Genomic DNA, 21,466 nt, shown 5'->3' on the forward strand with positions numbered 1-21,466 from the left:
TGTTTAATTTACGTATAAGTCCCTAGTAAAGTGCACTGTATGTGCCCAGGGCCTGTAGATCAAAAGCTACTAGGGGGCCTGCAGCACTGATTGTGCCACCCACTTCAGTAGCCCCTTAACCTTGTCTCAGGCCTGCCATTGCAAGGCCTGTGTGTGCAGTTTCACTGCCAATTCGACTTGGCATTTAAAAGTACTTGCCAAGCCTAAAACCCCCCCTTTCTACATATGTCACCCCTAAGGTGTACCCCAGGTAACCCCTAGGGCAGGGTGCTGTGTGGTTAAAAGGCAGGACATGTACATGTGTAGTTTACATGTCCTGGTAGTGTAAAACTCCTAAATTCGTTTTTACACTACTGTGAGGCCTTCTCCTTTCATAGGCTAACATTGGGGCTGCCCTCATACATTGTTTTGAGTGGTAGCTGCTGATCTGAAAGGAGTAGGAAGTTCATATTTAGTATGGCCAGAATGGTAATACAAAATCCTGCTGACTGGTGAAGTTGGATTTAATATTACTATTTTAGAAATGCCACTTTTAGAAAGTGAGCATTTCTCTGCACTTAAATCTCTCTGTCCCTTACAATCCACGTCTGGCTGGGTTTAGTTGACAGCTCCTTGTGCATTCACTCAGACACACCCCAAACACAGGATACTCAGCCTCACTTGCATACATCTGTATTTTGAATGGGTCTTCCTGGGCTGGGAGGGTGGAGGGCCTGCTCTCACACAAAGGACTGCCACACCCCCTACTGGGAGCCTGGCAGACAGGATTGAACTGAAAGGGGACCTGGTGCACTTCTAAGCCACTCTTTGAAGTCTCCCCCACTTCCAAGGCACATTTGGGTATAAAAACAGGGCCTCTGCCCTACCACCTCAGACACTTCCTGGAGAAGAAACCTGAACCAAAACTTGCACCCTGACAAGAAGAACTGCTGGCTGTCTAAAGGACTCACCTGACTGCTTTCTGAAGAGGACTGCTGCCTTGCTGTTGCCCTGATGTCTTGCTGTTCTCTTGCCTTGCTGCAGAAGTGCTCTCCAAGGGCTTGGATAGAACTTGCCTCCTGTTCCCTGAAGTCTCACGACCAAAAAGACTTCTCTCCTGCAGCTGAAATCCCCGTGCGTGAAATTTCTACGCACCGCCTGCCAAAAACGACGTACAGCACTGCACACGGTGAAAATTTCACTTCACCCCGAGTCCGGAATGACGCAGCGCCAGAGAAGCGACTGGAACTTCAACGCACTGCCCTAGTGGATCGACGCAAGCCGACTCAGAATGACGCCGCCTGACTTCCTGAGAGGAATTGACGCAGCACCTGCCATGCGGAAGAAAATTCCATGCATCGTCTCCCAGAATCGACGCAGCCGCCGTGACTTCGCTCCGCAAGGCCAGGATTCCACGCATCGTCCCTGGGGCGTCTGAAAACCCCGCAACCCTAAGAGGATCCAAGTCTGTGCGCCGGAAATCGATGCACCGTCTTCCCCGCGTGGAAATAACGACGCAAGTCTGTGTGCGAAGTGTGCGAAACAGACACACACTCACCGTTTTCCACACATCTCCTCCTCTGCTGTCCCTTGCGAGGTTTTTTCAATGCAAACCAGGTACTTTGCCCTGCAAAAGTCACTTGTTGTTTCTAGGAGAACTTAAGACCCTTTTATTGCTTTTACTGTAATATTTTAACGCTAAAGACACTTGATATCACTTTTAGTGATATTCCTACATTTGCTTATTTAATCTTTAATTGTTTTGACCTGCATTTATTCAGATAAATACTTTATATTTTTCTAAACACTGTGTGGTGTATTTTTGTGGTGTTACATTGTGGTATTGTATGATTTCGCCATTGACCTCCGGGTCGACAGCATCCCACACTGTCTCGGGATCGAGTGGTCTTTTCGATCCAAGCATTTTGGCTCTGGGAAAGAAGCCTTCCACATCAGCTTTGGAGCGGACACCTTCCGCTTGACACAAGGCTTTCAAGGCTTTCGAAAACGTTGGAATCGAGGATGCTGAGTTCTAAGGACTCTACTCATTCCTCGGAGGCAGCTTCACCAGTAGAGCCAATTCTGGAAGTAATGAATGCTGGTTAGCAGCAGTTCTACATACAAAAGGGTACAGGGAAAATAATTGCTTCTCCCCTTGTCCCAATCAAGAGGAGACTTACTTTTCAAGAGACATTGGACACTGCTCCTCCTCATAAAGATGTCTCCAAGGACAAGGCCCCAGTTCAACCTCAGCCTCCTCCACCTCACTCGCCTATACTTCCTCCCACTCTTCCACCACCTCCACAATCTCCTACACCTGTTATGGAGCCACGGTTTTCTCCACAAGGTTCACCACCACCTCGCAGAGTTGATTTGGGTAAAAGTCCACAGGATCCTGACCCATAGGCTTCATGTGATCCAGATCCCATACTCCCTAATGACCCTTATTCGTACCCGGCACACCCTTCACCTCTTGAAGATGCAACATCATACCAACAGGTTATTGTACTGACAGCTGCATACCATAACATACATATGCACACTGACCATATTGAAGAGGATTTCCTCTTTGTTACACTGACTGCCACCCACAAAGCAAGTCAGTTCCTACCCATGTTTCCAGGTATGTTTAGACACGACACAGACCTCTTCCAAGAACCTGTTAGGTCAAGAGGTATTACCCTAACTGTCATTAAAAAATACAAGGCAGCACCCTCACAACCTATATTTATTAGATCACAGATACCTCCTGACTCTGTAGTTAGCACAGCACGGAAACATGTTAATAGCCAATCAACAGGAGAGGCTCCTCCTCCTGAAAAGGAGAGCAAAAAACTTGATGCAGCAGGAAAAAGAGTGGCTGCTCAAGCTGCTAATCATTGGCGGATTGCCAAGTCACAGGCACTTCTGGCAAGATATGATCGTGCCCCCTGGGGTGAGATGGAAGATCTCCTCCAGTAACTCCCAGAGGAACATCAGAAAAGGGGACAGGAGATAGTTTCAGAAGGGCAAACTGTCTCAAACAACTCCATTAGGTGTGCCTGTGATGCAGTGGATACCACAGCATGTGGTATGAATACCAGTGTTATTATAAGAAGGCACGTTTGGCTTTGATGCTCAGGCTTTAATCCAGAAATTTAGCAGGCAGTTCTTAACATGCCTTTCCATAGAGAACACTTGTTTGGCCCAGAGGTTGACACCACCCTAGACAAGCTCAAAAAAGATTCAGAAACAGCAAAAGCTGTGGGGGCCCTACACACCACACCACACCACACCACATAGGGATAATTTTCACCAGCCACAATTTGGGGAAGGCTTCAAAACATCTAGTGAGCCTTCCACCTCCCGAACCAAACAAGGCAGACACTTCTACAATAGAGGTTCCTTCAGAGATTTCTTCCACCTTCCGCCAGCACACACCTCACCGGTAGGATGAAGACTAATCCATTTCTATTCCCAGTGGTCCAATAACACCACAGATCAATGGGTTCTATCAATTATCCAACATGGTTACTGTCTAGAGCTCTTCTCCACTCCACCAAATAGTCCCCCTCGCACTCATAAACATTCACACACCCATCTCATTATTTTAAAAGAAGAGGTACAGTCCCTTCTTCTCAAAGGGGCTAAAGAGCCAGTTCCCCTCACAGCAAGAGTTAGGGGTATATTCCCTGTTATTCCTTATACCAAAGAAAGATGGATCACTAAGATGAATTCTAGATCTCAGACCTCTCAACCTATACATTCTCTCAGAGCATTTCCATATGTTCACTCTTTAGGAAGTTATTCCTCTATTATAGCAAGGTGACTTCCTGACGGCTTAAAATCCGAAAGGCGCTTACTTTCACATTCCCATTCATCCAGCACAATGCAAATACCTCAGGTTTGTCATTGCAGGAAAACACTATCAATTCAAGTTTTTACCCTTTGGGTAACAACTGCTCCCAGGGTATTCACAAAATGTCTAACTGTATTTGCTGCATTGTTCAGAAGACTACACGTTCATTTATTCCCTTACTTGGATGACTGGCTCATCAAAGCCAATCCTATCTAACAATGTCAGTCATACTCAGTACACAGTAGACGTTCTTCACACCCTGGGATTCACAATCAACTTTCTCAAATCCCATCTACACCCTTCATTGATACAGCATTATCTGGGAGCAGTTCTCAGTGCTCACTGAGGGTTGGCATAACCAAGCCAAGCACGAATTCAAGTTTTCTGAACTTTTCTGTCTCAATTACAGTAAAACCACACTTACATGGTGAGACTAGTGATGCAGCTACTAGGGATGATGGCTTTCTGCATTTCCATCGTTACTCATGCCAGACTACACGTGCATCCCTTACAGCAGTGTCTATCTCGTTAGTGGTCACAGTCACAGGGTCATATCCAGGATCTAGTGTTGTTGCACCGCAAGACTCACCACTCTCTGCAATGGTGGAAAACCACCAACCTTTCCAAGAGGCGGCCCTTTCAAGATGCTGTGCCTCAAGTCACTCTCATTACCGATGCATCACAGATAAGTTGGGGAGCTCACCTCAACAACCTCACAATACAAGGCATATGGGATCCCAGTCAACCAACTTCTCACATCAACTACTTGAGGGGTTACAAGCAGTCTTTCTCGTGCTCAAAGCCTTTCTGCCACAACTCTCTCACAAAGTGGTTCTAGTTCCTACAGACAACATGACAGCCATGTATTATCTACAGAGACAGTGGGGGACACTCGTCTCAATTTTCCCTTCTTGCTCAGACAATTTGGAAATGGGTAATTCACCATCACATTCACTTAGTGGATGAATATCTCCCAGGAATGGACACCCAGTTTGCAGACCTCCTCAGCAAGATTCAGCTACAAGCCCTCAAATGAGAACTTCACCCACAACTTCACCAATACTTTCACCAGTGGGGAGCACCACAAATAGACATCTTCGCCACCACAGAAAATGCCAGAACTTTTCGTCCATATACCCACACCCCCAGGCCAGGGGCAAATCTCTATGGATGAATTGGTCCGGGATATTTGCTTACGTTTTTCCACCTCTCCCGCTCGTTCCACTTCTAATTCGCAAAATGAGACAAACATCACTCACCATGATTCTTGTAGCTCCCACATGGGCACGTCAACCTTGGTTCACAACACTATCGGATGTGTTGGTGGTTCAGCACGAGAAACTCCCTAACAGGCTAGACCTTCTGACTCAAAGGCGAGGTCAAATCCGACATCCAGACTCCAAAATACTCAATCTTGCGATATGGCTGCTGAAGTCATAGAGTTTGGTTATTTGAATCTTTCTTCAGAATGTATGGACATTCTTAGAGAGGCATGTAACCTACAACTAGACAGTGTTATGCTGCAAAATGGAAACATTTGCAACTGTCAGCCTAAACACATTGATCCACTCAAAGTCTTAATTCAAGACATTGTTTGTTACCTGCTACATTTACAAAGGGCAAACTTAGCATACTCATCTATTAGACTTTATTTAGTGGCTAATGCTGCTTACCTCCAAATTAGAAACCATATTGCTTTTATTCAGAATTCCAGTAATCAAAGCCTTTATGGAAGGCCTCAAAAGAGTCATTCCACCCAAGGTTCCTCCAGCCCCAGTTTGTAACCCTAATGTTGTCCTTACTAGACTCATGGGTCCACCTTTTGAGCTTATGCATTCTTGCTCTTTGCAGTGTTTTTCATGGAAAGTAGCTATCACTCCCTAAGACATGTAAGTGAAATACAAGCTCTAACTTTAGAAGAAACATTAATCTAGTTACACAGAGATAGGGTAGTTCTTAGGACAAACCCTAAATTCCTTCCAAAAATAGTTTAACCATGTCACATTAGCTAGTCAATCGAGTTAACTTTTTGTCCCACAATCAGACTCAGTCTCTGAAAGAGCTCTTCACACTATAGTTATTAAATTAGCTTTTATGTATTACATTGATAGGACTAAAAACGTTAAGAAATCTAAACCGCTTTTTGTATCATTTTCTATGGGTCATACAGGCAATCCAGTTTCAAAAACTGGTATAGCCAAAAGGTTAGTCAAGTGTATTCAAACTTGCTATCTTAAAACCAAAACACAATTACCAAGAACTCCTTCTACCAGAAAAAAGGTGCTTCTATGTTTTCTTTTTTTTAGGAAACATTCCAATAGCAGACATTTGTAAAGCTGCTGCTTTGTCTACACCACAGACATTTACTAAGATCTATTGTGTAACAGGCTAATGTTGGCCAAGCAGTGTTCATGACACTTTTTCAAGGTACTGCAACTCCTACCGGCTAGCCACCGCTTACTTGTAGGGGACTGCTTTACAGTCTATGCAAATCATGTGTATCTACAGCCACACATGCCAGCGAACAGAAAATGTTACTTATCTAGTAGACATCTGTTCATGGCATGTAGTGCTGTAGATCCACATGCGCCCTCCCTCCTCCCCAGAAGCCTGTGGTCATTGTAGAGGCATTATTTTACAAATATCGTACATACTCTGCATGGACATAGTTTTTAGTGTGTGTGTGTGTGTGTGTGTGTGTGTGTGTGTGTGTGTGTGTGATATCACCCGCCTGCGGTAAAACAATCTAACAAGGGTCTTGATGCCCATGAGCAGTATCCCAGAGAGGTCACTCGATTTCGTGGCTCAAAAAGATTCTTCGAACAGAAACAAATTGGAACACTCCGAGCCCAACACTAGATTGCGGACTTATGCAAAGCATGTGAATCTACAGCACTACATTCCACGGACAGATGTCTACTTTGTAAGTAAGATTTTCGTTTTGCACCACTTGTCTTGAGGTTGAAGGAAAACCTTGAAAGCTGTGTGCCGGTTTCATGAAACCATTGGCACTTCAAACTGAATAGTAAGTAAGCTTTAACAGTAGAATACTTAAATATAACCTCAGTGCGTTTTGGTAGGATCTTCACCATGTGAATCGATCCTTTTTTCTTCTAAAGCACATCCTGATACTTTAGGGCTACATGTACCTAGATTAGAAATAGTGATTTCCTAATTGCAATTACCTGCAAATCGCAGGTAGGAAATCACTATTTCTAATTTATGAAGCTCTTTTGAGTTTCATTTGCTATTCGTAGTGGGTTGCAACTAGACCTACCGCATGAATATGAATAAGGTAGGTTGCAATTTGTGACCCTTTAGGAATTGCAGCCATCATAGGTATGGTGGCCTGCTAGGGTCAGCAGACTGTCATGTCTGTGATTGCTTTTAAATAAAGCAATTTTTTTTTTCAAATGCAGCCCATTTTTCTTAAAGGAAAACAGGATGTGGTTAAAAAGAAAAGAGTGAAACTTTGAAGGTTTTTTTAATAGTAGTTAGTTGTCCGTGGAACCGCTGCCAAATCTTTAAAAGAAATAGTTGTTTACCATTCTCAAAGCGAAGAGGTCCCTTGAGGGCCCCCTTCCCCTTTGTGAATGGGTTACTACCTCCTTCAAAGAGTCTATAAAATATGATTGCAACCGTAATTTGGTTGCAGAACATTCACACATCCCATTCAGGTTTGGTATTTGGAAGGGACGACCTAAACACGCCCATTCTAAATACTGAATCACAAAATCCAAATTCTGATTCGGTAACAAGTTACCGAATTGCAATTTAGGCTTTGTTAATACCAAAAAGCATTTTTTAGGTTGCCACGCCCAATTCTGGGAATTCGCCTGTTGGCGACATCAAAAATGCTTAGTATATGTAGCCCTTAGTCTTGTATGGTTTTCTTAGTTATGCATTTAGGTAGTTTGTGTATGTAGTTGTATGCAGTCGATGTTTGTGAGTGTCATGTATAATCATGGGACATTCTGAAATTTCGTGATATATTGTAGTTGTTTTCTTAGTTTAAATGTTGTTTGAATGCATCAATTATTAAACACTTGGCTCAACTGCTTAAAGTAAGTAATCATTATATGCACATGCACCGGTAGCCTGAGTTGCAGTGCTATAATTGAGATTACCTCCTGGCAAGTTGTAGCCAAGTAGCAATTCTTGTAGATACATTGTGTAATTATTGTAGAAGACAGGCCATGCAGTAGAATACCCACAATGGGCAGCATTCTTTCTACTTGGTCCACTCTCTTTCATACTAGCCACACAACGACTCCACTCCAATATTCTATGGCCTTATACATTCTGTTGAGCATAGAAGGGTAAAGACAAAGATAGCAGATTATGGCACTATGCCTGGCTGCAAAGGGAGCATCACCAATAAAGATGAGTGACCAACATTTCTATTTATTTATCAGTTTGGTGAAGGAACTGCTACATAATTATTTTGTATTTATTATTTTAATTGTTTGAGATATGGCATCTAACTAATTGATAAGAATTTCAAGAATTACAGTGAATAAATACTAAATTGTTACTCTACAAATACTAATATAGCTTACTTATGGCTTACTATCCAACTGTGTTCAAATATTGTAGTGTCTAGTCAAATTCCTCTTAAGTGCACTTCCATATCTGATATTTAAAAAAATTAAAGAATTCATATGTATACAGTAACATTCAATAAATAATGTTACAAAAAAAGAAATATGGTGTCCATACCCATCTCTCTATAACATACACATTTTGGCAAAACCAAAATACTTTGCATAGTTCCAATTTTTATCTTACATTTGAATTCCTTCCCCATACGTAAAAATATCCTTGTAATGTGGCAGTGCATGCACAAGTGATGGGGAAAAATGTACTCCTGCAGCAACCTGGGAGCTGCTTTACATAAGAACCCTTGCCTCCATATTTTTCTATAAATTGGTATTTTAGTTAATGGTATCAATATTCCCTCTCGCTAATTTTATCCGTTCAATCAAATGCTTTATTTGCGAATTTTCTTCATCTTGATCAGCCTCTCTGGATAAGTGGTGGTTATAGAAGATTTCCAGTATGCAAATTAAATATAAACCTTAATTATTTAAGAGATGGCGCCGGTAGGCTGAGCACAGCTGTTATTGGTGTTGGTTTGCTCAACTCTGTCAAAAGGATACCTTCCCAGAGTTTGGACACCACTTTGCAAGACCAGAATAAGTGTGCCAATTCTCCTTTATCATATCCAGGGTATTTTTGTTTACTGTGGGAATCATTTTATTCAGCCTTGCAATAGTAAAATATAGCATCCAGGAATTTAAATAAATAATTCTGTGGAAATTTGTTCCTCTCAAAAGTGAATACCAGCCGCCTTACCCATTTAGCATAAGTACCCTTGATCACTGAGTGATTGTCCTTGAATAATTACCAATGGCCGAGAGAACAGTTAGCATTTTATTTTGGAAAGGCAATTTCTTACTATATCGGCTGAATTATTTCAGTCCCTGGTAATTTATGAACAATAGAAATTACCTGCCTATACAAAGAGCTAATAAAAATCCATGGGCTGAGTATGTGGGGCAAATTTCCATACATGATTTAATTCTACTACTATTTAAAAAAAATTAAAAAAAATCCCCTAATTTGCAAATCTTTAAATCCTGCGATCTATTGATGATTCCAGGTGCTAAGCGGGTGGTAAATGTTTACACTTAAAAAGAAGAATTTACTTGCTATTCATGGGGAATGTATATTGCAAAAACAGCTATTCCCTATTGGCCCACAAAGATTGCAGGGTCTTCTCCTTAACTTTTTTGTGCTTCTTTGGTTCTTTTCTGGCCCCTGGCAAACTGCTTATACCATAATTTATTAATATACAAATAATTAAGAATGGTCACATAAACAGCGACCCACCTTATCAAAAGTACATAAAAAGGCACGTAATACAGCCTAAGCTTAGGCAACCCAAGGCTGCCTTCTGATTTTGGCATTTAAACAACTTTTTGTATGGACTTGTGGCCTTTTATTGTTCGATATAAATAAAGTAAGGAAACTTTTCAAAACATTTAGCAAAAACTATTTGAATCCAGCTTATAAAAAGGCATTTACAAAATAAAAATAAAGGCAGAAGAGCCATTTTAATTATTGCAGCTCTACTGATCACAGAAAGGGAAAGGTTTTTCTATATTGAAAGAAGTTAGCAAATTGTATCCATAAGAGAAGTGTAAAGTAGATTCCTAGATACCTTTTAGAACTAAGATGAGCTGAGTGGTGTATCTTTCTATAGCTTGGATAACTCTTTCAATTTTGCTGCTATCTGGGAGCAGTACAAAGTTGACATTGTCTGTATACAACTTTATTAGCCCCCCCCCATCCAAAAAGGGTGGAATAATCTGATTAAGGAAATGCATATTGGGGTAAAGGTTCATTGAGAAAGGCAAAACGAAAAAGGGTTGGGGGACAACCTTGATGAGTACCTCTACTGTACAATACTGTACCAGTTCACTGATTATTAATAATTAGATCTTAAGCTGCGAGTGCCTTCACAGGTCAGGACAGTCAACCTTGTTAGTTGTTTTGGAAACTTAAATTTCTCAAGGATCTTCAAAAAAAATCTCCAACTCACAAAGTTGAAGACTTTTTCAGCATTGAGCATAACTATAGCAGTGGGAATGTATGCTGAAACCAAGTCTATAATCTCAGATGTTTGTTGGCACCCAGGCTTTGACCACTTCCAAAATCTCTGGTTGATATTAATAATACTGTAAATCCGGTTAGTTAATGTTGTAGGAAAGATTTTATGATTGGTGTTCAGCAATGTTATTGGCCGGTACAAAGCTGGTTCCATTTCTGGGTTCCCCTTTTTTAAAGAAATTAAGACACCTTTTTTTAGAAGAAGGTGGGATTGTTCCGCCTTGCAAAACCAAGTTAAACAAATCCTTCAGGGGATTTATTAATATGGTTGAGAAAGTGCTATAGAATTCAGCATCAAAACCATCCTTGACTGGTATTTGTGACCTGGGTAGTAGATTTATTGCTTCAATTATCTCAGCTTCAGATATAGAAGTAGCCCTGGAATTTGCGGTGCTAGATCTAAAAGTGGCAGTTGTACTTCTGGCAGGAATTGATCTACCATTAACGGATGCTGAAATGTGTTCTGTTCATAAAGTAAAGAGTATTAATCTACAAAGATCTCCTCTATTTCAATGAACTCTTTTTTCAGACTAACAGTTTTGGAGTTTCTCAGTTCTGGTACTGCATTCTTTTTTTTGTTTGCCTAATGTCCAGGCTAAAAAGCATTATATCCTTTTACCTTCCTTATATACCGAACAGCTGAATGTATGGTTGTTGAGAATCCTTCTCCAGAAAAAAATACTTATTCTTTTTTTTTTGCCCCACTAGATTTGATATGCTTGTTCCAGTTGTTCACTTAAAACATTTTTGTACACCTTTTCTGCTGTTGATTGCATTTTAGATAGTTCCTCCCACTCTTTCCTCTTACAATTAGCACACAAGGAGAACAATATGCCTTTAATTGTGGCCATAAAGGCCACCCAGACCATGGCATTAAAACAGGCGTAGGCCATTTACTGTTCTTTATGTATGTGGTAATGTAGTCCTCATCAACTGTACTCCAGTAGGCTGGTGAAGAAAATTTCTAGACCTTAGTGAATATTACAATACTGACCAATTAATAATAAACATAGAGCGGACCAAGACCCTAGTCTTTTTGAAATGGGAAATTAAATTTGCCTGTTTTCTTAATGTTTGCTTGAATAGGTCAGCGTCTATAACTATCTTGGTCTTCATTCTGGAGACAGCTTGCCATTGGATAAACACCAAGCAGTCTAACAGACTCATTTACTCTCCACAGTTAATACCAATAAGAGATGACACTCACTTTTGTAGCCATTTAGTGGAACCGCTCAAAAAGATAATAATTAAATTAATAACTCAGGCCTTTTGTAGGGCATAATTAGTGACCCTTGACCGAAGAGTAAATTGGGTGCCTCTTGAAAGTTTGGCAGTCCCGGCAACTCAATGATTAAGGCTTTATGGTTAGAATTGGGCCTGCCTTCTTGAGAACTGCTGGCGCAGTCTTGTTGCTTAAGGTTCCTATTTTTGTTAACTAAGAGTGAAGACAGAGAAAAACTGTCATTAAGAATGGAGTGGGGGATATTCAATGTTCAATCTCAATACTTGCTTGTAACTCTGATTTAGTGTTAGATATGTTTCAATTCAAAAGTTCACGGTCTCTGTTCAAAATAACTCTGGAAAAATGGACACTCTTGAAAGTTTATGAAATGAAGGTACTTTCCCTTATGTGTCTCAAAGCCCAGTGTATTAAAAAAATCAATAATACAAATTCGAATTGGGATTGATTCGGTTTGGCGAACAGCTAGCCTTAGCCTGAAGATTGGACCAAATAATAAGTACTACATATGCTAGTTGAAAGTTAAATACAGTGCAACCCATCTAGTATTACACTCTTTGCTTTCTCTCCCTATTTTGGGGAATTACCAAATTACAACTCAAAGCAAAGCATTAGTCATTTTATTTTAGAATTGCCGTGGTAAGATACATTAAGCTAATCCAGAAAAGACCTCTTGTTGTTTAATATTAGAGTGTGCTATGCTGATTGTATTTTAAAATGTATTGGTCACTGTATAAAGGTATAATTCAAGCTCTGTGGCATATTGAATTATTGCAGCATTTGATTTTATGGTGCTTTGAATTGTTTTTAAAGTTGGATAATATTTTAAATGCTTTATCTTTCTAGAAGATGATTTCTTGGAATTAAAACTTCAGTATTTGAACTTAATTAACAAACAATTCTTTGGTAAAAATTTAAGTAAAAAAAGGTTTCAGCTTCCCATCTCTAGCTAATAATATTACACAAATGTTTTTTGCAAAACTGAGCAACTTTTTGAATCTCTGATTGACTTTTATGAATCCATGATTTATATTTTTTAATTTCCTGCACAGCATGTATACGAGTCAGTTGCAATACCCTTTTGAAAAGTGCAACCTTGGGGCAATCAGTGCCCTTTATTATTGTATTAATTTAATAAGCTTACATGTTCTTAGAGCTCTAATAGATCCCAGCTTGTGTGGGGGACATGGGTATTGCAAGAGTGTAAAGCTTATTTGTTGTGTGTAAATGTAGCCAGAGCACAATTACGCTCTGAAGAATGGTGGCAACCTGAATCATAATATAGCCTTAGAACCTCCGTAGCGGGCTCTACCGGCTATTAAAGGCCCACTTCCGCGTTAAAGGCCCGAGCTGAAGGCGAGGGCCTTTAACAAGGGAGAGGGCCTTTAGTAGCCGGTAGAGCCCGCTATGGTGGGTTCTAAGGCTATTAGAACATTCTGCCACTAGAGGGCAGAATGTTTTCATAAATAAAACAAAGGCTTCACAGAACCGGAGGGGATTAAAATCCCCCCAGGCTCTGTGAGGCTTTGTTCACAGCTGCTACTGTGAACAAAGAAGATTGGAATGTTGCCGCTTTGGGCTTTTACCGGCCAGTAAAAGCCCGGAACACTCCATTGTTTTCAATGGAGCTGCCAACATTCCAATGTTCTAATATAGGATAATTTACAATGATCCACTATGTTCGTAGGTGGTGAATCCTATCTTGTGGTGATGTAGTGTTCTCTGAAGAGGTGGGTCTTCAACTCCAATCTGAATTGCAGGAGATTGGCTCATAATCAACAAAAAAAAATACTGTAATCTGAGCTATCTAAATACGTATTTGACTGTCTGTGTCCGTGGTACCATGTTTGCTTATTTCTTACTCTTCTAGACAGTTGATCGCAGTGTTCCTGGGTTATATTCAGACACACCAAGCTAGGCAGCTTGAATTGCTGCAATTAAATGAAAGGTTCATTGAGCTCACTGTTACCTAAATTGTTTTGTATATTTGCCTTGTTGTTTGCACATTAACTAAAACATCACCCTGGTCCCCGGCGTTATTCAGCTACCCTAGTTTATACAATGCTGTCACTCTTCCCCCCTACCCATCCACAAATAGTGCTCTTGCCCTTCTACAATATCGGCAAGACTGTCGGAGCTTGTTCACCAGTTCTGCTAGTTTAACTCATTTGCAGGGAAATAATCCATCTTTCAAGTATGAAGAACGAAACATTTCACCACACTTTCTGTTGTTTGTACTAAAAAAAAACCGCTCCTAACGGTGTAGACCTGAATATGTGCTGTTGGATGGGTTGATGAATGATATCCAAACTTGCTTTCTTTTCACCACACTGTATACAACATAAGCTTTATGTGCTAGAGAAAGATAGAGTTGTTCGCCACTGAATTGGTCACTATGTTTGCTGTCCTTGGCCGCAGCATATGCAGTCTTCCAAACAGAAATGAGAGACTTGTACAGATTTGGAGGAAATCTCCATCTGAAATGGGCTCCTCCTATATTTACCAAATGCTGCTTCCATCTTAACATGCTGAATGTTTATTTTCAGTAGTATTTCTCTTACCAGAGTTTTTAAATTACTGTACCTTTTTACTTTGAGCCTAAATCCCAGGTTTATTCTGCGTAGCTGTCCAATGGATAGCATTCTTTAATGATTCTTTGTAATATCACCATGGTAGGTTTCTTGAGATACATGAGAATCCATATTAATATAGATCTAAGGAGATAGACCTATAGACTATAAGATGTTTGAATTATTATCACCCAATGTCCGAAAAGCTGATTATTGTCAAGAAAGAGAAGTTTTATTACTCGTTGGAGAAATACAATACATTATGATAACCGGGGACAGAGCTATGGGCCTGTGGTGCTCGCACCCAATTAAGCAGAGAGAAAGCTATACCACCACCATTAGGAAAAAGTGTGGAGCCTTGAGCATAGAAATATTTATTTAAGATCTGCACAGAAGGGCTTGTAACTTGTGAGTGGCCTGCTTTCTCTCAGTAAGAGAATGGGAGGGAATACATTCAAAACTATTTTAAGATTCGATTACCTAATAAAGTGTATCTATTTTGTATCAAAGAAGCAGCCATAAATGCCTAAGAAATTACCAGAGAGTCTTTAAAACGGTGCTGTAAGTGATCTGGCTTTAGCAGCTTGTCCACTCGGTCCGTAGGCGGAGATCATGGGGTGCTTGTGTTTCTCTTCCCTGCCATTTGTTCTGAGGTTCATCCACATCGAACCCCATCCTATAATTACAGCAAGACACTTAGTGTAATGCCCTGATCAGGGTTTACCAGGTGGTCTGTGGGTAAAAGACTAGAGGTGTGTGCTAATGACACAAAATGTGCAAGACTTGTCTGTGGGCGTCTGGACAATGAGCCTGTCTTCTATGCACTGTATCTCTGCAGCGCATGTGTGTAAGGTCTGTGAGCCTCTGCACTGGATTTAGGTGCATCTCTGTAGAGTATTTTTCTCGCTATATGTATTGTAGGTCTACAGCGGACGTGTCCAATGAAGATCTAGGAGGGCTGGGTCCTCCGCTATCCATACCTACAGTTGGGGTTGTCTTAAAAATTAGATATAAATCTGGTCCTTCTGGATGTATGTTATACACCCCGTCTGTTATTGCAGCAGAATAGCTCAGTAAGATTGAAATGCAGTGACTGTCCAAGAACACGTTTGCATCACAGCAAGGTCGATTCACCTACCATGCTTCCAAGGCCGGTAAATGGAGTTCTACTACATTAGATAGCGTAACACTAGCTATGTGCAATGCTTAGCAGGTACAGAAATGGTTTATGAGCAAGTATGCACACAACAATCTTTGCACGGTGAATGTGCAGTGCGGTTGTGTGACAGTGCAGAAAGTTTATAAGCTTTTTGGTGGTGTGTGTCCGTTTATGCCTGTGCAGTTGGGAGCAGTCACTACTAATTCCTATCTCAGACACACCTGCTTCATCATTCATAAACAAAATGTATGTTGCATAGTGCACAGTGGACCTATTGTCTATCATGGTGCTCCCGTGCCAGGTCACTTTTATGCCATTGAGTCTGGTGATGAGTACACGGGTAAATCGTGTTTCCCAATTTCCATGAAGCATTTGAAATGAATGCCACGATGTCCACCTGGAAGGTAATCCATGTATTATGGTGCCCCTGTGCCTCACAGCCCTTAGATAAAATGCTTTGTTTACCAACGCTTAGAGGTGTGTAGCCTGTGAGTCTTGTAGTTTCAAGTTTATTTTTATTTATGAATAGGAACACAAAACGAGGTCCACATATAAAAACCAAGAAAAAAAAACAAGAAAAAGTATATACATTAACAAACAAAACAATACCCATTCATACATAAAAAAAAACGCAGAGTCCAATATTTAAGGAAACACTCCCACACTAGCCCCTCCATGCCATATAGTGCGTTGTAGTAAAGTCTCTCTATCAAAATCCACCAGGGAAAGAGCACAGAGTTATATAAACATAAGCCATCAAATGCATTACACTTCTGCCCAAAAAGAAGCATTGTGTTAAAGATATGAGGAAGCACTCGTATATCTTTCCCCATCCGTCCCTTAACCCCTTCGCTGCCAGGCCTTTTCCCCCTCCTGTGCCGAGCCTTTTTTTGGCTATTTGGAGCAGTTCGCGCTTAGGCCCTCATAACTTTTTGTTCACATAAGCTACCCACGCCAAATTTGCGTCCTTTTTTTCCAACATCCTAGGGATTCTAGAGGTACCCAGACTTTGTGGGTTCCCCAGAAGGAGGCCAAGAAATTAGCCAAAAAACAGTGAAAAGTTCATTTTTTTCAAAAAAATTGGAAAAATGGGCTGCAGAAGAAGGCTTGTGATTTTTTTCCCTGAAAAGGGCATCAACAAAGGGTTTGCGGTGATAAAATCACCAGCTTCCCAGCTTTCAGGAACAGGCAGACTTGAATCAGAAAACCCAATTTTTCAACACAATTTTGGCATTTTACTGGGACATACCCCATTTTTACGATTTTTTGTGCTTTCAGCCTCCTTCCAGTCAGTGACAGAAATGGGCATGAAACCAACGCTGGATCCCAGGAACCGCAACATTTTTGAAAAGTAGACAAAAATCTGAATTCAGCAAGGGGTAATTTGTGTAGATCCTACAAGGGTTTCCTACAGAAAATAACAACTGAAAAAGAAAAATATTGAAATTGAGTTGAAAAAAACATCAATTTTTCTCTACGTTTTACTCTGTAACTTTTTCCAGCAATGTCAGATTTTCGAAAGCAATATACCGTTACGTCTGCTGGACTCTTCTGGTTGCGGGGATATATAGGGCTTATAGGTTCATAAAGAACTCTAGGTACCCAGAGCCAATAAATGACCTGCACCCTGCAGTGGGTTTTCAATCTATGCCGGGTATACAGCAATTCATTTGCTGAAATATAAAGAGTAAAAAATAGCTATCAAGAAAACCTTTGTATTTCCAAAAAGGGCACAAGATAAGGTGTTGAGAAGCAGTGGTTATTTGCACATCTCTGAATTCTGGGGTGCCCATACTAGCATGTGAATTACAGGGCATTTCTCAAATAGATGTCTTTTTTACACACTGTCTTCCATTTGGAAGGAAAAAATGTAGAGAAAGACAAGGGGCAATAACACTTGTTTTGCTATTCTATGTTCCCCCAAGTCTCCCGATAAAAATGATACCTCACTTGTGTGGGTAGGCCTAGCGCCCGCGACAGGATATGCCCCAAAACACAACGTGGACACATCACAGAAAACAGAGCTGTTTTTAGCAAAGTGCCTACCTGTAGATTTTGGCCTCTAGCTCAGCCGCCACCTAGGGAAACCTACGAAACCTGTGCATTTCTGAAAACTAGAGACCTAGGGGAATCCAAGATGGGGTGACTTGTGTGGCTCGGACCAGGTTCTGTTACCCAGAATCCTTTGCAAGCCTCAAAATTTGGCTAAAAAAACACATGTTCCTCATATTTCTGTGGCAGAAAGTTCTGGAATCTGAGAGGAGCCACAAATTTCCTTCCACCCAGCGTTCCCCCACGTCTCCCAATAAAAATGATACCTCACTTGTGTGGGTAGGCCTAGCGCCCGCGACAGAAAACGCCCCAAAGCGCAACGTGGACACATCCAAATTTGTGAAGGAAAACAGAGGTGTGTTTTGCAAAGTGCCTACCTGTAGATTTTGGCCTGTAGCTCAGCCACCACCTAGGGAAACCTACCAAACCTGTGCATTTCTGAAAACTAGAGACCTAGGGGAATCCAAGATGGGGTGACTTGTGTGGCTCGGACCAGGTTCTGTTACCCAGAATCCTTTGCAAATCTCAAAATTTGGCTAAAAAAACACATGTTCCTCACATTTCTGTGGCAGAAAGTTCTGGAATCTGAGAGGAGCCACAAATTTCCTTCCACCCAGCGTTCCCCCACGTCTCCCGATAAAAATGATACCTCACTTGTGTGGGTAGGCCTAGCGCCCGCGACAGAAAACGCCCCAAAGCGCAACGTGGACACATCCAAATTTGTGAAGGAAAACAGAGGTGTTTTTTGCAAAGTGCCTACCTGTAGATTTTGGCTTGTAGCTCAGCCGCCACCTAGGGAAACCTACCAAACCTGTGCATTTCTGAAAACTAGAGACCTAGGGGAATCCAAGATGGGGTGACTTGTGTGGCTCGGACCAGGTTCTGTTACCCAGAATCCTTTGCAAACCTCAAAATTTGGCTAAAAAAACACATGTTCCTAACATTTCTGTGGCAGAAAGTTCTGGAATCTGAGAGGAGCCACAAATTTCCTTCCACCCAGCGTTTCCCCACGTCTCCCGATAAAAATGATACCTCACTTGTGTGGGTGGGTGGGCCAGGTGCCTGCAACAGAATAAGGCCCAAAACTTGTAGAGATAGAGGGGATAGCACAGCAAGTTTATAAGGACATATTCTTTTATACATCTTTAGACTGACTCTGCTTTGGGGACCCACATAAGTGAGGTGTCATTTTACTTGGGAGACTGAGGGGAACACTGGGGAGTAGGAATTTTGTGCTGGAGTGGTGATCTTACGAAGAAAAGTAAGGAAAATATGCTTTTTTAAGCACATTTTGAGGTTTACAGAGGAGTCTGGGTAAGAAAATGTTGGGGGATCCACGCAAGCCACACCTCCCTGGACTCCTTGGGGTGTCTAGTTTTAAAAAATGTCTGGGTTTGGTAGGTTTCCCTAGATGAAGGCCGCACACAGGACCAAAAACATAGGTGCCCTCTCCCCCCAAACACAGGTAGTTTTGTAATATATCATTTTGATGTGCCCACATACGTCCGTGATGTGCCAAACACTAAAATTTTGAAAAGAAACACACTTAGGTTATGTGAAAAAGACCCCTCACCCACCAACCAAGTTGGTGGCATGCTTCATCATCGGGGTCCCACCTGAGGCACCTAGCGTGTCACAGGTGTGCTGCGACGCCTGATTACAGCGGAGCAGGTTTTGTCATTTTTACCACACATACTGGTTGGATTTGGCACGAGGGTGAGTGATGGTTCAGTGGATCAAATTTTACTAACAAGAGCTTTCACAAAAATGAAATGCACGGTTAGTAACTGAAAGGCAAAAAACTGAACCAATGACTCACAGCTCGTGAGCTGTAAAGCCGCGACAAGGCACCAACCGCTTTACAGTCCATTCACACAACTTTCATACATGACACACACAAGGCCATTCACACCGCCAGCCACGGGCCCAGCACATTACAACACTCACATCGACAGACCGCGCCACTCAAGGGCCCATCACTTACATACGCCCACATGCCTGATACAACAATCACACCAGCTGATGGGAGTGTGTGGACTGGTGTTTGGCTGGCAGTGTGTTGCAGTAGCCAACAGCAAGTCAATATGTACACTCTCAGCCAAGCCCCACTCCACACACAATGGCATCATTTTTTTTTTTTTTTTTTAACAGAGGAACCCCTAACTAAGTAGAAAGAATTACAAAACTACAAACACAAAAGCTCTAACTAAGAACATGACAGAAATGCTAACCATGAAACTAAACACATGAAAATACAAAACAGACATGAGTTTACACTCATGGTTGTTCCCAGAAATTCTTCTGGGTGTGGTAATTCTTAAAACAAGCACCGACACACAGCCCAGGCTTTGAAGGACAATCTGGACAGTACATTCGAGTCTCCCTCCGGATACCTCTTCGAAAACACACTCTACATTTCTTAGCTGGAAAGTCTTTTTTGGGTGTGGGAGGAATGTGCTCAGCAAAGTGGCGATCTTTCAATCTAGCCACATCCTCCACCACTGCTTCTCTAGGAACTCTGGCCTGTTCCACCACAATAAGGCTCTCTATCACTGACTCCTGAAATTTCACAAATGTCATCTTTGACTCTGGAGACCTATCCCTAAACACAATAAAAGCATTGAAGGTTGCTAAGTGGAAGAGGTGAAGTGCTAACTTCTTATACCAAACGTAAGACTTACGAATAGCAGTATAAGGTTCCAACCTCTGGTCAACTCTATCTACACCTCCCATGTGCTTATTATAATCTAAAATGCACACAGGTTTGCGCACTTCAGCAACCTGGCCCCAAACAGTCACAGGGGAAGTACTCTCATCATGGATGGTACTTAGCATGTAGACATCCCTCTTGTCTGAAAATTTCAAAGCTAGCAGCTCCTCGTTCCGCAAGGCACAGCACTGTCCTCTGTCAAGTTTTTTTACAGACAAGCTCCCTTGGATAGCCTTTCCGGTTAGAACGGATTGTGCCACAAGCAACTGTGTCCACTCTAAACAATTCCTTGAACAACTGCACACCAGTGTAGAAGTTATCTACATACAAATGGTGACCTTTGTTGAACAGTCGTCTACCAAGATCCCACACAATTTTCTCAGTAACTCCAAAAGTGGGAGGACAACCAGGGGGGTCAATATTGGAATCCCTACCAGTGTACACACGGAAACTATACACATATCCTGTCCTACTTTCAGACAGCATATACAATTTAATTCCATATCGTGCCCTTTTGCTAGGAATGTACTGCCTAAAAACCAAACGACCCTTGAAGAGGACCAAAGACTCGTCCACACTTAACTCTTTGCCTGGAACATAGACCTCCGAAAACCGATCTACAAAATGATCAAGTACAGGCCTAATCTTAAAAAGATGGTCAGAATCTGGGTGATCTCGTGGCAAGGCTAATGCATTGTCAACAAAATGCAGCATCCTAAGAAGAAGCAAATACCGATTACGACTCATGGTCGCTGGAAATATAGCTGTTGCCATCAAGGGACTAGTAGACCAATACGAAGCCAGTGACTGCTTCCTTATCAACCCCATCAAAAAAGTCAAACCCAAAAACTTTTTAACTCCTCCAAATTTGTGGGAATCCACTGGGCAGCTCTAGAGTGTGGCCTAAGTCTAGCAGCGTTGTCCCTCAAATGCTGCTCCGCATACAAATTAGTCTGCTCAACAATCTCTTCCAAAAACATATCATCCATGAATAACTCAAAGAAATTGATAGGCATAAAGTTCTCTGTATTGGCGTTACACCCCGGGAGACCAGTAAAGGCAGGCAACTCTGGCTGCTCCATGTTTGGGGCAACCCAGACATCAGGTCTTATAACGGGAAACCTTTCAGCCCCAGGTTGCTGCACTATTGGCACATCAATGTCCTCCTCTAAAACAGGCCCTTCATCTGCACTGAGTGTGGCTTCATCATCAGAAGATTCCCCTCCAACAGAAACATCACTGCCAG

The 21,466-nt window shown here is 41.6% G+C and overlaps 1 protein-coding gene across 1 annotated transcript in view; it reads left to right on the forward strand.

Annotated features, from left to right (window-relative positions):
* MSH2 (mutS homolog 2) overlaps positions 1 to 21,466 on the forward strand; it is a 530,159-nt gene that overhangs the window by 141,040 nt on the left and 367,653 nt on the right. The window lies entirely within an intron of this gene.

The sequence above is a fragment of the Pleurodeles waltl genome, chromosome 5 (assembly GCF_031143425.1).
Source record: "Pleurodeles waltl isolate 20211129_DDA chromosome 5, aPleWal1.hap1.20221129, whole genome shotgun sequence".
Lineage (NCBI taxonomy): Eukaryota > Metazoa > Chordata > Amphibia > Caudata > Salamandridae > Pleurodeles > Pleurodeles waltl.